Raw genomic sequence first — 12,715 nt, 5'->3', positions numbered from 1 at the left:
TAGTTGATTTTTTTCCTTGATTTCCCTGTTACTGATTTCTACTTTCATGGCCTTGTGATTAGAGAGAATATTTTGTATTATTTTGATGTTTTGAATTTTATTGGGGGTTGCTTTGTGGTCTCTTCTGGAGAATGTTCCATGTGCTTTAGAAAAGAATGTATACATTGCTGCTGTTGGGTGGAGTGTTCTGTGCATGTCTATGAGGTCAAGTTGGTTGAAAATTTCTAGAGGCTCTTAAATTTTATATCTAAACATTGTATAGCTTAATGTGTACTATGATTTTTTTATTGTGTTGGAAGTCCCTAGACTACCCCCAGGTTCCGTGATTTGCTAGGATGACTTGTAGGGCTCAGTATATAGATGTATTCATGTCTATGATTTATTATAGTGAAAGGGTACAGAGCAAAATCAACAAAGGAAGAAGGCTCACAGGGCAGTCTGGAGGAATCCAAATGCAGACTCCCAAGACTTCTCTCTCTGTGGAGTCATACAGGACACAGTTAATTTCTCCAGCAATGAATTGTGACAACATGTGTAGAATGTTGTCTACCAGGAAGCTCATCTGAGCCTAGGAGTCCAGATTTTTAACCATGGGCAGTCATGTAGCATCCTCTGCCTAGCACATAACAAAATTCCAGACTCCCAGAAAGAAGTCGGGTGTTCAGCATAAGCCACATTGTTTGTACTAACAGCTTAGGCACAGGGAGCCACCTTTATCAATTCTGGGAATGGTGGGTACCCTCCCAAAATCTAAGTTCCTAGATGCCAGGTAAGTGTCAGCATTGCAAGTAGATCTTTCTAAGGATAACAGTCTCAGAATGCTGTATATTAATAGACCTATTTTTAGTATTTTATTACTTTAGATATTCATATATCTAATTTTTAAATTGAATCACTTTTAGTTTAATATTTTCGTATAGATAGGTGTTTTGAAAGGAGCCCTAGTGCTCAGTGGTAAAAGTGATTGACTGCTAACTGAAAGGTCAGTGGTTCAAAACCACCAGTGGCTCAGTGGGAGAAAGATGTGGCAGTCTGCTTCCGTAGAGATTTGCACCCTTGGAAACTCTAGCGGGTTGCTGTGAGTCGGAAAAGACTTGACAGCAGTGGGTTTGTTTGTTTGTTTTGGTAAGGTGTTTTGAAATAGTCTAAAAATGATTTTGTGGTGTCAAACCTCAGGCAAGCACAGCAGTATTCAAACTTGCAAATTAAGTATTCTACTATGTATAATCCTAATTACTATTTTTTTATGTGAGTAGTTGATGAATAAGGAGCAGTGCTTCCTGAGCATACGTCTAGTGCATTGTGATTCTACTCTTCTTGCTGCTACATATTTCTTGACAATTTTATTTTCATTTATCTTATGCTTTTACTTCCTACAAGTTTTTTACTTTTCATCCTCCTTTGACAGTTTATTTTTCCAGTCTATTATTTAGACATTTTAAAGCCATTTTCTATTGAAATCAACTCTCAAAGCATATGATTTTAAAATGTGTAAATCCATGCACTAAAATATGTTTTATATGGATCAAAAATAGAAACTCTTAAAAAATATAACCATATAAGTACTAGCAGAGAAAATCAGGGCAGGAACTTTTTTATTTATAATCTTGGAGTGGGGGATGCAAAATACAAAAACCCAGAAGAAAAAAAAAGACTGATACATTTGACTATGTTGAAAGAAAAGATTATAAATGTCTTAATTCCATAAAAAGTGAAAAGAAAAACAAAATACTAGATAAAGATTTTTTGTAGCAATACAACAGCATATATATATAATAATATAAGGAGCTCTTAAACCAATTAATTAGAAAAAGCCTAACTGTTTATTAAAATTCAGGCAAAGCATAGAAGTAGTTCACAGAAGAGTCTTTTAAACATAAAAAGGGTTGCCTCACTCAATATTTAAATGTTATAACTTTTAAAATACAAATTAAGATATAATATTTTATATTTATCAGATTTAGAGAGATCAAAAAGTTTAATGTGTTTTGTTATCGGGGACATGGGGAAACATGTACTTACACTGTGTTAGTGAGAATGAAAATTAGTACAACTTTAGAGGGCAATTTGGCAATGTCTATAAAAATTTTAAATGTGTGCACCCCTTAATATAGTAATTCTACTTCTAGAACTTTGTCCTAAGGATATATTTACGTATGTGTATGACTGTGCCTAGTATAATATCTGTAACATTATTTGCCATAATATAAAAAAAAACAAACCGAGTGCCGTTGAGTCGATTCTGACTCATAACGACCCTATAAAAAATAAATAAATACAAATAGAAATGACCTACATGCTCATCAATAACAAACTTGTTAAATAATGGAAGTACTATGTGGCCATTGGAAGGGATGAGATAAATCTATGTATTGAAATAGGGTACTGTTAAATGAGAAAAGCAAAATGCAGATTTCATTCATGCAACAATGCCCATTTTTCTACACTCTTGCCAACACTGGGTATTAAAAAAAAAAACTTTAATTTTTGCCAATCTGAATGGCAAAACAGGCATTTTGTTGTTTTGATTGCATTTCTTTAATTGTGGATGAGCTCGATCATCTGTTTTCATGATTGGACATTTGTATTACTTTTGCTATGAGCTACTTGTTCATAACCTTTTCCTGTTTTTCTATTGTATTTTTCATTTTTTCCTAACTGATTTGTGTGAGAATCATAAACTTCATGATCATAAAAAAATGTAGTCCTGTAAGTCCTCTATTTAACTCTTGCCCTCCTCACTCATAGCAAATTATGTTGCCTTCTATTTTGAAAAATTTGAGGCATCAGAAGTAACTCCATTTCCCAATGCTCCGTTTCATCTGAGGCCTGCCCTTACCTCTCCCTCAACTAATCTGCATCCATATCTGTGTTTGCTTTTTTCCTCCTTTCAAAAGTTAATCTGTGATTTCTTTTACCTTCCTTTTGCCCAGGCTCTTTACCTCATCACCTTTTTCCTCTTCTGAGCCTTTGCTTCATGAGTTATCTCCTCTCTACCCTCCTGTCTTCTACCTCCCTATCTTCACTGGCTTCAAATATAAACATGCTTTCAGGTTTCTTTAATCCTAAAAAGCCTGTGCTTTGACCCTGGATATCCTTCTAGTTTTCATATGACATCTCCTTCTCTTCTCCCGCAAACTCCTGTAGAGAGTAGTCCACACTGATTATCTTTATTCCTCCCCTCTCACTAACTTCTCAGACCAAACCTATGCCACTGCTCCTACTTTCTTAAAACTGCACTTCAAGAAAGTCATAGTGACCTCCTGTTTGTCAATTCCAAAGGCTAATTTTCAATGCTTTTTGTGCTAAATTTGATACCAGTGATTATTCTCTCCTTGAAACTTCCGACTTGGCCTCTGTGACATTGCATATTTTGGGCTCCCCCACTACCTCTCTGACCATCACTTCTCAATTTCCTTTGTAGGTTTCTCTTCCTCTGTATCCCTCATAAAGATTGTTGTCCTTCTTCTCCCTCTCTACACTCTCTTATCTTCTGTGCTGTTACTAACTGTATACTGATGACTACCAAATCTGTTCTCTCTCTTGAACATCAGACTATCCAACATCAGAATATCCAACTACATACTGGGAATACCTACTGTGGAAATACCACAGTTAACAATTCCAGAATGAAATTCATCATTATCCTCTCCCTCCCTAAATCCTAATTTGTGTCCAGTCATAATTGGCCAATGAGAAAAATTGAAAGAGGGGACAGCAAAGATACAAAAGTGTTTCAGGAACTACAAGTTGTTTAGTATTGTAGGGAGATAAAGCTAGACAGGAGAGCAGATTATGACAAACTTTGTATGACATGGAAAAAGAGTTTATTTCATCCTGAGGATGATGGGAAAGCAGTGGGGGAAAAATGAGCATGAAAATTACATGGAGAAAATACATAGGTTAGACATTTTGGAAAAAGCAAGTTATGGCAGGCGTCTACAAACTACAGACGGTCGATCAGATCCAGCCCCACAGAACACAGCTACAGCAGCAGAGTTGAGTAGTTGCCACAGAGACCAGATGACCTGCAGAGCCTAAAATATTTACTATCTGGCCCTTCACAGAAAATATTTGCTGATCCATGAGTTACAGAGCTTTGAAGTTTGCTGGCAAGGAGGTTTTTGTAATAGTCCAGGCAAAAATAATGAGCTGCTTCTGTTAGGGCAGTACTGGTAGAGATGGAAAGAAAGTGATGGATTTAAAAGATACGAAGGTGGTAGAATACATATTTGACATAATGATGTAATGATGACTCTCAGACTTCTGGCCTGAACATATGGGTGTTTAGTTGCCATTTTCTAAAATTTAAAACACTGGAGTACGATCAGGTTACGATGAGGTATTAATGTACATGGGGGTGGATATCAAGCTTTTGTTTTTAAATATTAAGTTTGAGATGCTTAATACCGTTTGAATGTAAAGGGTAAGATGAAGGAGTGGTCAGGGATAACTCTGATTTCTAGCTTGGACAGCTGATTAGTTGGTGGTATGTTCCCTGAAAGGAACCCTGTTGGCACAACAATTAAGTGCTCAGCTGCTAATGGAGAGGTTGGTGGTTCAAACCCTCCAGTGGCTCCTTGGGGGAAAAGACTTTGCAATCTGTTTCCATAAAGATTACTGCTTGGGAAACCCTATGGGGCAGTTCTGCTCTGTCCTATAGGGTCTCTATGAGTCAGAATCAACTCAACAGCACACAGTAACAACAACATGTTCCCTGAGATGGTGAGATATCAGAAAGTGATCAAGTTGTTGGGGAAAACATTGAACTTTTGATATGCTGAGTGAGAGGTTCTTGTCCTGATTCGGTGGTCTAGTAGGAAATTTAACCTTTGGTTCTGGAGCTTAGGAGATTGACTTGATCTAGAAATACCAGATAGGAGAGTCCTAAGTGAATAATTTTAGAATGGGCATGGGAGATGAGAGTAAGGAGTGAGGACCACACCAGTTTGAAGAAGCCTACTTGGATAATAATCCAAACCAAAAAACCCAGTGCCATCAAGTCAATTCCAACTCATAGCGACCCTATAGGACAGAGTAGAATTGCCCCATACAGTTTCCAAGGAGCGCTTGCCGGATTCGAACTGCCGACCCTTTCGTTAGCAGCCGTAGCACTTAACCACTACACCACCAGGGTTTCCAACTTGGGCGATAATATCAGTGTTTAATACGAAGAGGTAACAGAAGTGGGGGAGGGGAGGTGGCAGAGGAGGAACCAACAAAAATAAAAAAGGAACAACTAGAGAAGTAGGAAGAAGGAGAACCAGGAGTGAAAGAGGTATGGTAGAAGTCTAGGGAGAAGAGAAATTCAGGAAAAAAATGGTTGGCAAGGCAAAATATAGCAAGTAAGATGAAGTTTGAAAATTATCTGTTGGGTTTGGCCAGTTGAATGATAGTCATAACCTTCGCAAGAGCTAGTTTGATGGAGTGGGGGAGGCAAGCTGAGGTGTGAATGAGAGGGAAGAACGTGAAGATAGAGATCCTCATTGTCCTTATTTTTTTTAATTGTGCTTTAAGTGAAAGTTTACAATTCAAGTCAGTTTCCCATACAAAAACTTATACACACATTGTTGTGTGACCCTAGTTGCTGTCCCTATAATGTGACAGCACACACCTTCTCTCCACCCTGTATTTCCCGTGTCCATTCAACCAGCTTCTTTCCCCCCATGCCTTCTCATCTCCCCTCCAGACAGGAGCTACCCACATAGTCTCATGTGTCTACTTGAGCCAAGAAGCTCAATCCTCACCAATATCATTTTCTGTGTTATAGTCTAGCCCAATCCCTGTCTGAAGAGTTAGCTTCAGGAATGGTTCCAGTCTTGGGCTAACAAAGGGTCCAGGGGCCATGGCCTCTGGGGTCCTCCAGTCTCAGTCATACTATTAAGTCTTGTCTTTTACAATAATTTGAGTTATGCATTCCACTTTTTCCTGCTCCATCAGGGATTCTCTGTTGTGTTCCCTGTCAGTGCAGTTATTGGTGGTAGCTGGGCACCATCTAGTTCTTGTGGTCTCAGGATGATAGAGTCTGGTTTTTGTGGCCCTTTCTTTCTCTTGGACTTATATTTTCCTTGTATCTTTGGTGTTCTTCATTCTCCTATGCTCCAGGTGGGTTGAGACCAATTGATGCATCTTAGAGAGCTGCTTGCTATCTTTTAAGACCCCACTCATTGTCCTTACTTCTTCCTTGTGCTCCAGTATTCATCTATCTGGCTATCCTTTTGCCATCTCTTCTTGGGTATCTAATAGGCATCTCAAACCTAATATTTTCCAAAACAAGAATATTTGATTTCTACCCCCACAGGCACTAAAACAAAATCATAATCTGTTCTTGCTCCAGTGTTTTATATTTAGTAAATGACAACCAAATACCCATTTATTCAGGCAAGAAGCCTGGGGGTCATGATTACTTATTACTTTATTCCACATCTAGTCCATGGCAAGTCTACCTTCAAAATATATCCTGAACCTGACCAGTTCTCACTACCTCCATTCCTAATACCTTAAGCCAAATTACATCATCTCTTGCCTGTCCTTGGTCTCTCAGCTGTTTCCCCTGCTTCCACCATTGCCCGTTATAGCCAGTTCTTTACCCAGCAGCCAGAGTTATCACTTTAAAAAGTAAATCGTGAGCATGTCATTCTCCTGTTTAGAGCCCTCCCATGGCTTCCCAACACACCTAAAACCAAATCCTTACCATTACCTACAAGGCTGTATATAATCTGGCCCCTGCTTTCTCCTCTCAAGCCTCCTCTCTTACTGCTCTTCCCCTTAATCACTCAGCTTCAGCACACACTGGACTTCTCATTTTTCTTAGAGCACAGTCAGCTTGATGCTGCCTTGAGAACTTTGCATTAGCTTTTTCCTCTGCCTGGACACACCTTTGTGGGGCTAGTTCCTTTTCTCCATTCAGTTCTCAGCTTAAATATCATTTCCTCAAGTGACTCTTCCTCACTATCTAGCCTAAAATATTCCATCTACCCTATTACCCTATTAGACTGTCCTATTTTATTTCATTAAAGCACTTATCACTGCCTAATGCAGTTTCTTTGTTTATTCATTTTTTATTTGTCTTCTTCCACCAGTAGAGACTTTGTCTTATTCAATGCTGTATCCCCATTGACTGATACATAATGGGCATTCAGTAAATGTTTGGTGAATGGATAACTGACTTACTCTCCTTGTCACTACTTACATTGTGAGCATTTCCCCATGTCATTAGCTATTTTCTAGAATTTTTAAAAAATAATAAAATAGTATTCTGCCATAGTAACATGGATGTACTATAACATATTAAATGATTTTTTCTATTGATATCTAGATGATACCTAATTCTTTTTTTGTTTGCTATTTTAAATGCTACAGTAACGTTTACTCTTTTTTTTTTAAACTGGCCAGTGATTGTGTTTTGTTCTCTCAATATATCAAACTCAAACTTCATTTTTAGTTAAGATAAACTGTAACTTCAGGAGACAGCAATATACAAAGAACGATTTTGTCACATAGACTATTTTTCATTCAGCTGTTTCTAGCTGTCTCAATTGGGACAGATACATTTACATAACTGGCTGTATCTGAGCCTTCTTTGCAAGCAGCTGTAGATCTTCAATGCACTTGGCAATTGTCTCCGTCTACTGCTGTGTAGAGATACTCTGTACCACGCTGTTCTCTACCCTGTTTATCATGTGCTCTTGTTCCTTTTGATGCATCAGGTTCTGCACAGAGATCTGATAGTGCAGCCAAATTTTTTACCTCCTTGTATATTCTGTGCAGACGTTCCTGGTAAGTAACCTCCAAAGCCATAGCAATATTATTCCTCTGAACATTAAAAAGGTAATGGAGTTTCTGAGCCAGTGCCTGCTGTGCCTTCTCAAAATCAGTTGCATCTTGGATGTTTTTGATGGAAGTCTTCTTCACCTCTTCTAGTTTGGTAATTTTTTCCACATTGATTTTATCAGCGAATTGTCCAACAGAAGCACCATATTTTTTAATTCCGTAGATGAGCAGCCCTATTGTTGATATGGGAGAGATGGTTTCTGGGGGTAATCACATAAGTTTTTTTGGACAGGAAATATAAGATAAGCCCAGTTCCAAGCATGTAGGGTCCTGTGACACCAGTTTTAGGATAAAGTAACTGGAAGAATTCCTCAGGGATCAGCCCAAAGTGAACTTTTCCTCCACGTTCAGGAAGAGGTGGTACAGGTGCAAGACTTGGCTGCCCTGTGTGAAAGATCTTTGTTGCCTGTAATACCCCTGGACCTAGAAGGGCTGCGTTCTTCAGAGAGGGGAATGCTGTGGTGACGGCAGAAAGTACCATCCATGACAACATGGTCAGGGAGGGTCCAGGTGCAGTCGTAGCATCCTTGTGACCCCCAGTAGTGTTCATTCTTTTATCTGTGTAGTTGTCTCTGATTATGTCCTTACAATGAATTCCTATAAGTACAATTGCTAGGTCAGAGAGTATGTTTTCATGCTTTTAACATTTTGCCAAGTTGTCTAATTTAAAAGAGATTTAAGAGCATCAACACGACTAGGTAATAGATTATAATGTATTCCCCTAATCCATCTATTCTTCCACTCTCTTAAATGACAATTTTATACCTTTCCCACTTTCTTTAAACATTAAGATACCCCTCTCCTGGAGGCACGGCCAAGATGGCGGAGCAGTCAGATGCTTCCAGTGACCCCTCTTAAAACAAAGACCCGAAAAAAAAAAGTGAAACAATTATATTTATGACAAGCTAGGAGCCCTGAACATCAAAGGCAAAGTTAGAAAATGGACTGAGTGGCAGGGGCAGAGAGAGATGATGGTTCAGAAGCGGAGAGGAGTTACCAGACCTGAATCACCAGGAACCCTCAAGCACCATTCCCTGGAGCAACCACGGTGAGGCTGGCGGTAGTGTTCCTGACCTGGTTTCCTCAGGGAGAGACAGCGAGCTGCACAGCGTACTCACACCCCTAGAACCAGAGAAGAACGGCGCTCTCGGCAAAAGCTAAGTACTTGCGTTTATTTTGCCATGCCCCCAGCCCCCAAGCTGGCTTCAGTGGCTATCAATTTCCCTGGGCCTGAGATAGGCCCTGCTACGTGCCCTGAGCCATTCTCCTGGCCTTGGAGAAGGAATAAATTCACAATTGGGGAAAAGATAATCTGCCAGCTCCACTAAGCTGGAGAGCTCAGGACAGAAGTGGCTCCTGTCTAGGCATAAATGGTCCATGGACTTTGCATACTTTTCCGCCCTGCATGGACCTTGGACCTGTGTGAGTATTTCAGAAGAATAGGCCCTTGTTGGCAGACTGCAACTGTTTCAGCTGTGTAGTGGAGAGGTGGATGTTTGACGTTTGCCACTGCTTTGCCTATTAAACACGGTTCTCACCTACCCACATCAGGGGCCTAAGGATTGGTGGCTCCACCCACATCACCTAGACGCCCGCGACAGGGGTCCAAAGATAAGTGCTACCTTCCAGTCCTTACAACCAAAAGCATTGGGTGCCTATGGTCCATTTGCAGAATCCACCCACCTGTACACTCTAGGGAATAGGGATGCACTTTCCTCACAGACACTTGGAATGGTTGTCAGTCCTCTGCCTTGTTCAGAGCGTGACCCCCTGTTGCACCCAGATACCTGTGCCTACACCAATCACCCCTACCTCTCTAAGACTATAGGACAGAGCCTGTACCACACACTTGATGATCAATTACCTGGACACCTGAGCTGAAAGCATACAAGAAAAGTGAATGGACTCCTAGACTCATATACCTGATAACAGCTCTAGCCATCTGGTGACAGGATGTTAGAGCTTCAAAGGTGAAAATAATCAAGCTAGCTCACTCAAGCAGCCTATTTGGGCATATCAAAACAAAACACAGCAAGAAGCTAGGATACAGTAAGCAAACATAAAATAAACTAATACGGTAACTTATAGATGGCTCAGAGACAACAGTCAATATCAAATCACATAAAGAAGCAGACCATGATCACTTCAACAAGCTCTCAAAACAACAAACCAAGGAATCTTCTCAATGAAGGTGTCTTCCTGGAATTACCAGATGCAGAATACAAAAGATTAATATACAGAACTCTTCAAGACATCAGGAGCGAGATAAGGAAGGAGATCTGGCAATACGCAGAACAAGCCGAGGAACACACAGATAAAGTAGTTGAAGAAATTAAAAAGGTTATTCAAGAACATGATGAAAAATTTAATGAGCTGCAAGAATCCATAGAGAGACAGCAATCAGAAAAACAGAAGATTAACAATAAAATTACAGAATTAGACAATTCCATAGAAAGTCAGAGGAGCAGAATTGAGGAAGTGTAAGGGAGAAATAGTGAGATTGAAGATAAAGTACTTGGCACCAATATATTTGAAGAAAACTCAGATAAAAGAATTTTTAAAAAATGAAGAAACCCTAACAATCATGTAACCTATGAGTGATTGGAGTACCAGAACAGGGAGGCATAACAGAAAATACAGAGAGAACTGCTGAAGATTTGTTGGCAGAAAACTTCCCTGATATCGTGAAAGATGAGAAGATATCTATCCAAGATGCTCATCGAACTCCACATAAGGTAGATCTCAAAAGAAAGTCACCAAGACATATCATAATCAAACTTGTCAAAAAGAGAATTTTAAGAGTGGCTAGGGATAAATGATGGAAACCCTGTGCGGCAGTTCTACTCTGTCCTGTAGGGTCGCTATGAGTCAGAATAGACTCGATGGCAGTGGGTTTGGTTTGTGTTGGTTGGTTAGGGATAAATGAAAAGTCAGCTACAAAGGAGAGTCAATAAGAATAAGCTCGTAATACTCAGCAGAAACCGTGCAGGCAAGAAGGCAATGGGATGACTTATTTAAAGCATTGAAGGAAAAAAAGTTGCCAGCCAAGACTCATATATTCAGCAAAACTGTCTCTCAAATATGAGGGTGAAATTAGGACGTTTCCAGATAAACAGAAGTTTAGGGAATTCGCAAAAACCAAGCCAAAACTACAAGAAATACTAAAGGGACTTCTCTGATTAGAAAATCAATCAACCCTAGACAAGAACACAGGACAGAGCAATCAGATGTCAGCCCAGATAGGGGAATCACAAAAATTAATCAACATAAAAAAAAACACTCAAAACTGGGAAACAGCGATGTCATTATGTAAAAGAAATGTAGTCGTAGCTCTTTCATATGCAGAGGAAGTCAAGGTGATATAAAGAAATAAAAGTTAGTTTTAAACTTAGAAAAATAGGGGTAAATATTAAGGTAACCAAAAAGGAGACTAACAGTCCTACTCATCAAAATAAAATACAAGAAAAAAATAAAGACTCAGCAGAAACAAAAGCAGCATCAACAAATAAGAGGAAATGATAATATATAAACTACTCAGCACAAAAAATTAAGTGGGAAAAGGAAACTGTGAGCAACACATAGAAAAAAAATATCAAAATGACAGCACTAAACTCATACCTATCCATAATTACACTGAATGTAAATGGACTAAATGCACCAATAAAGAGAGAGTGGCAGAATGGATTTAAAAAACGCGATCAGTCTATATGCTGCCTACAAGAGACCCACCTTAGAGCCACAAACAAACTGAAACAGGATAGAAAAAATATATCAACGAAACAACAATCAAAAAAGAACAGGAGTGGCAATATGAATTTCTTATAAAATAGAGTTTAACCTTAAATCCACCACAAAGGAAAGACACCACAAAAAAGAAAGTACAGATCTATATCCCTCATGAACTTAGATGTAAAAATCCTCAATAAAATTTTAGCCATTAGAGTTCAACAACATATCAAAAAAATAATGCACCATGACCGAGTGGGATTCATACCAGGTATGCAGGGATGGTTCAACATTAGAAAAATTATTGCTGTAATTCATCATACAAATAAAAGACAACCACATGATCTCATCAATTGATGCAGAAAAGGCATTTGACAAAGTTCAACACCCATTCATGATAAAACCTCTCAGGAAAATATGAACAGAAGAGACATTCCTCAACATAATAAAGGGCATTTATATAAAGCCAGCAGCCAACATCATCCTAAATGGAGAGAGTCTGAAAGCATTTCCCTTGAGAAAGGAAACAGACAAGGATGCCCTTTATCACCACTCTTATTCAACATTGTGCTGGAGGTCCTAGCCAGAGCAATTAGGCTAGATAAAGAAATAAAGGGCATCCAGATTGGCAAGGAAGAAGTAAAAGTATCTCTATTTGCAGATGACATGATCTTATACACAGAAAATCCTAAAAAATCCTCAAGAAAACTACTGAAACTCATAGAAGAGTTCAGCAGATTATCAGGATACAAGATAAACATACAAAAATCAGTTGGATTCCTCTACACCAACAAAGAGAACATCAAAGAGGAAATCGCCAAATCAATACCATTTACGGTAGCCCTCAAGAAAATAAAATACTTAGGAATAAATCTAACCAGGGATGTAAAAGACCTATACAAAGAAAACTACAAGACACTACTGCAAGAAACCAAAAGAGACCTACATAAGTGGAAAAACATACCTTGCTCATGGACAAAAAGACTTAACGTAAAAATGTCTATTCTACCAAAAGCAACCTATAGATACAATTCAATTCCAATCCAAATTCCAACGACATTTTTTAATGAGATGGAGAAACAAATCTCCAACGTCATATGGAAGGGAAAGAGGCCCTGGATAAGTAAAGCATTACAGAAAAAGAAGTGTAAAGTGG

The 12,715-nt window shown here is 38.9% G+C and overlaps 1 protein-coding gene and 1 pseudogene across 1 annotated transcript in view; one reads left to right on the top strand and one right to left on the bottom strand.

Moving 5' to 3' along the window:
- Positions 1–12,715, top strand: part of LOC100654989 (charged multivesicular body protein 1B2) — a 56,440-nt gene that overhangs the window by 27,566 nt on the left and 16,159 nt on the right. The window lies entirely within an intron of this gene.
- LOC100655173 (ATP synthase F(0) complex subunit B1, mitochondrial-like) lies at positions 7,526–9,080 on the bottom strand (annotated as a pseudogene).

This window comes from Loxodonta africana, chromosome X, assembly GCF_030014295.1.
Source record: "Loxodonta africana isolate mLoxAfr1 chromosome X, mLoxAfr1.hap2, whole genome shotgun sequence".
In the NCBI taxonomy this organism is placed as follows: domain Eukaryota; kingdom Metazoa; phylum Chordata; class Mammalia; order Proboscidea; family Elephantidae; genus Loxodonta; species Loxodonta africana.
This window is presented reverse-complemented; position numbering and strand designations above follow the sequence as displayed.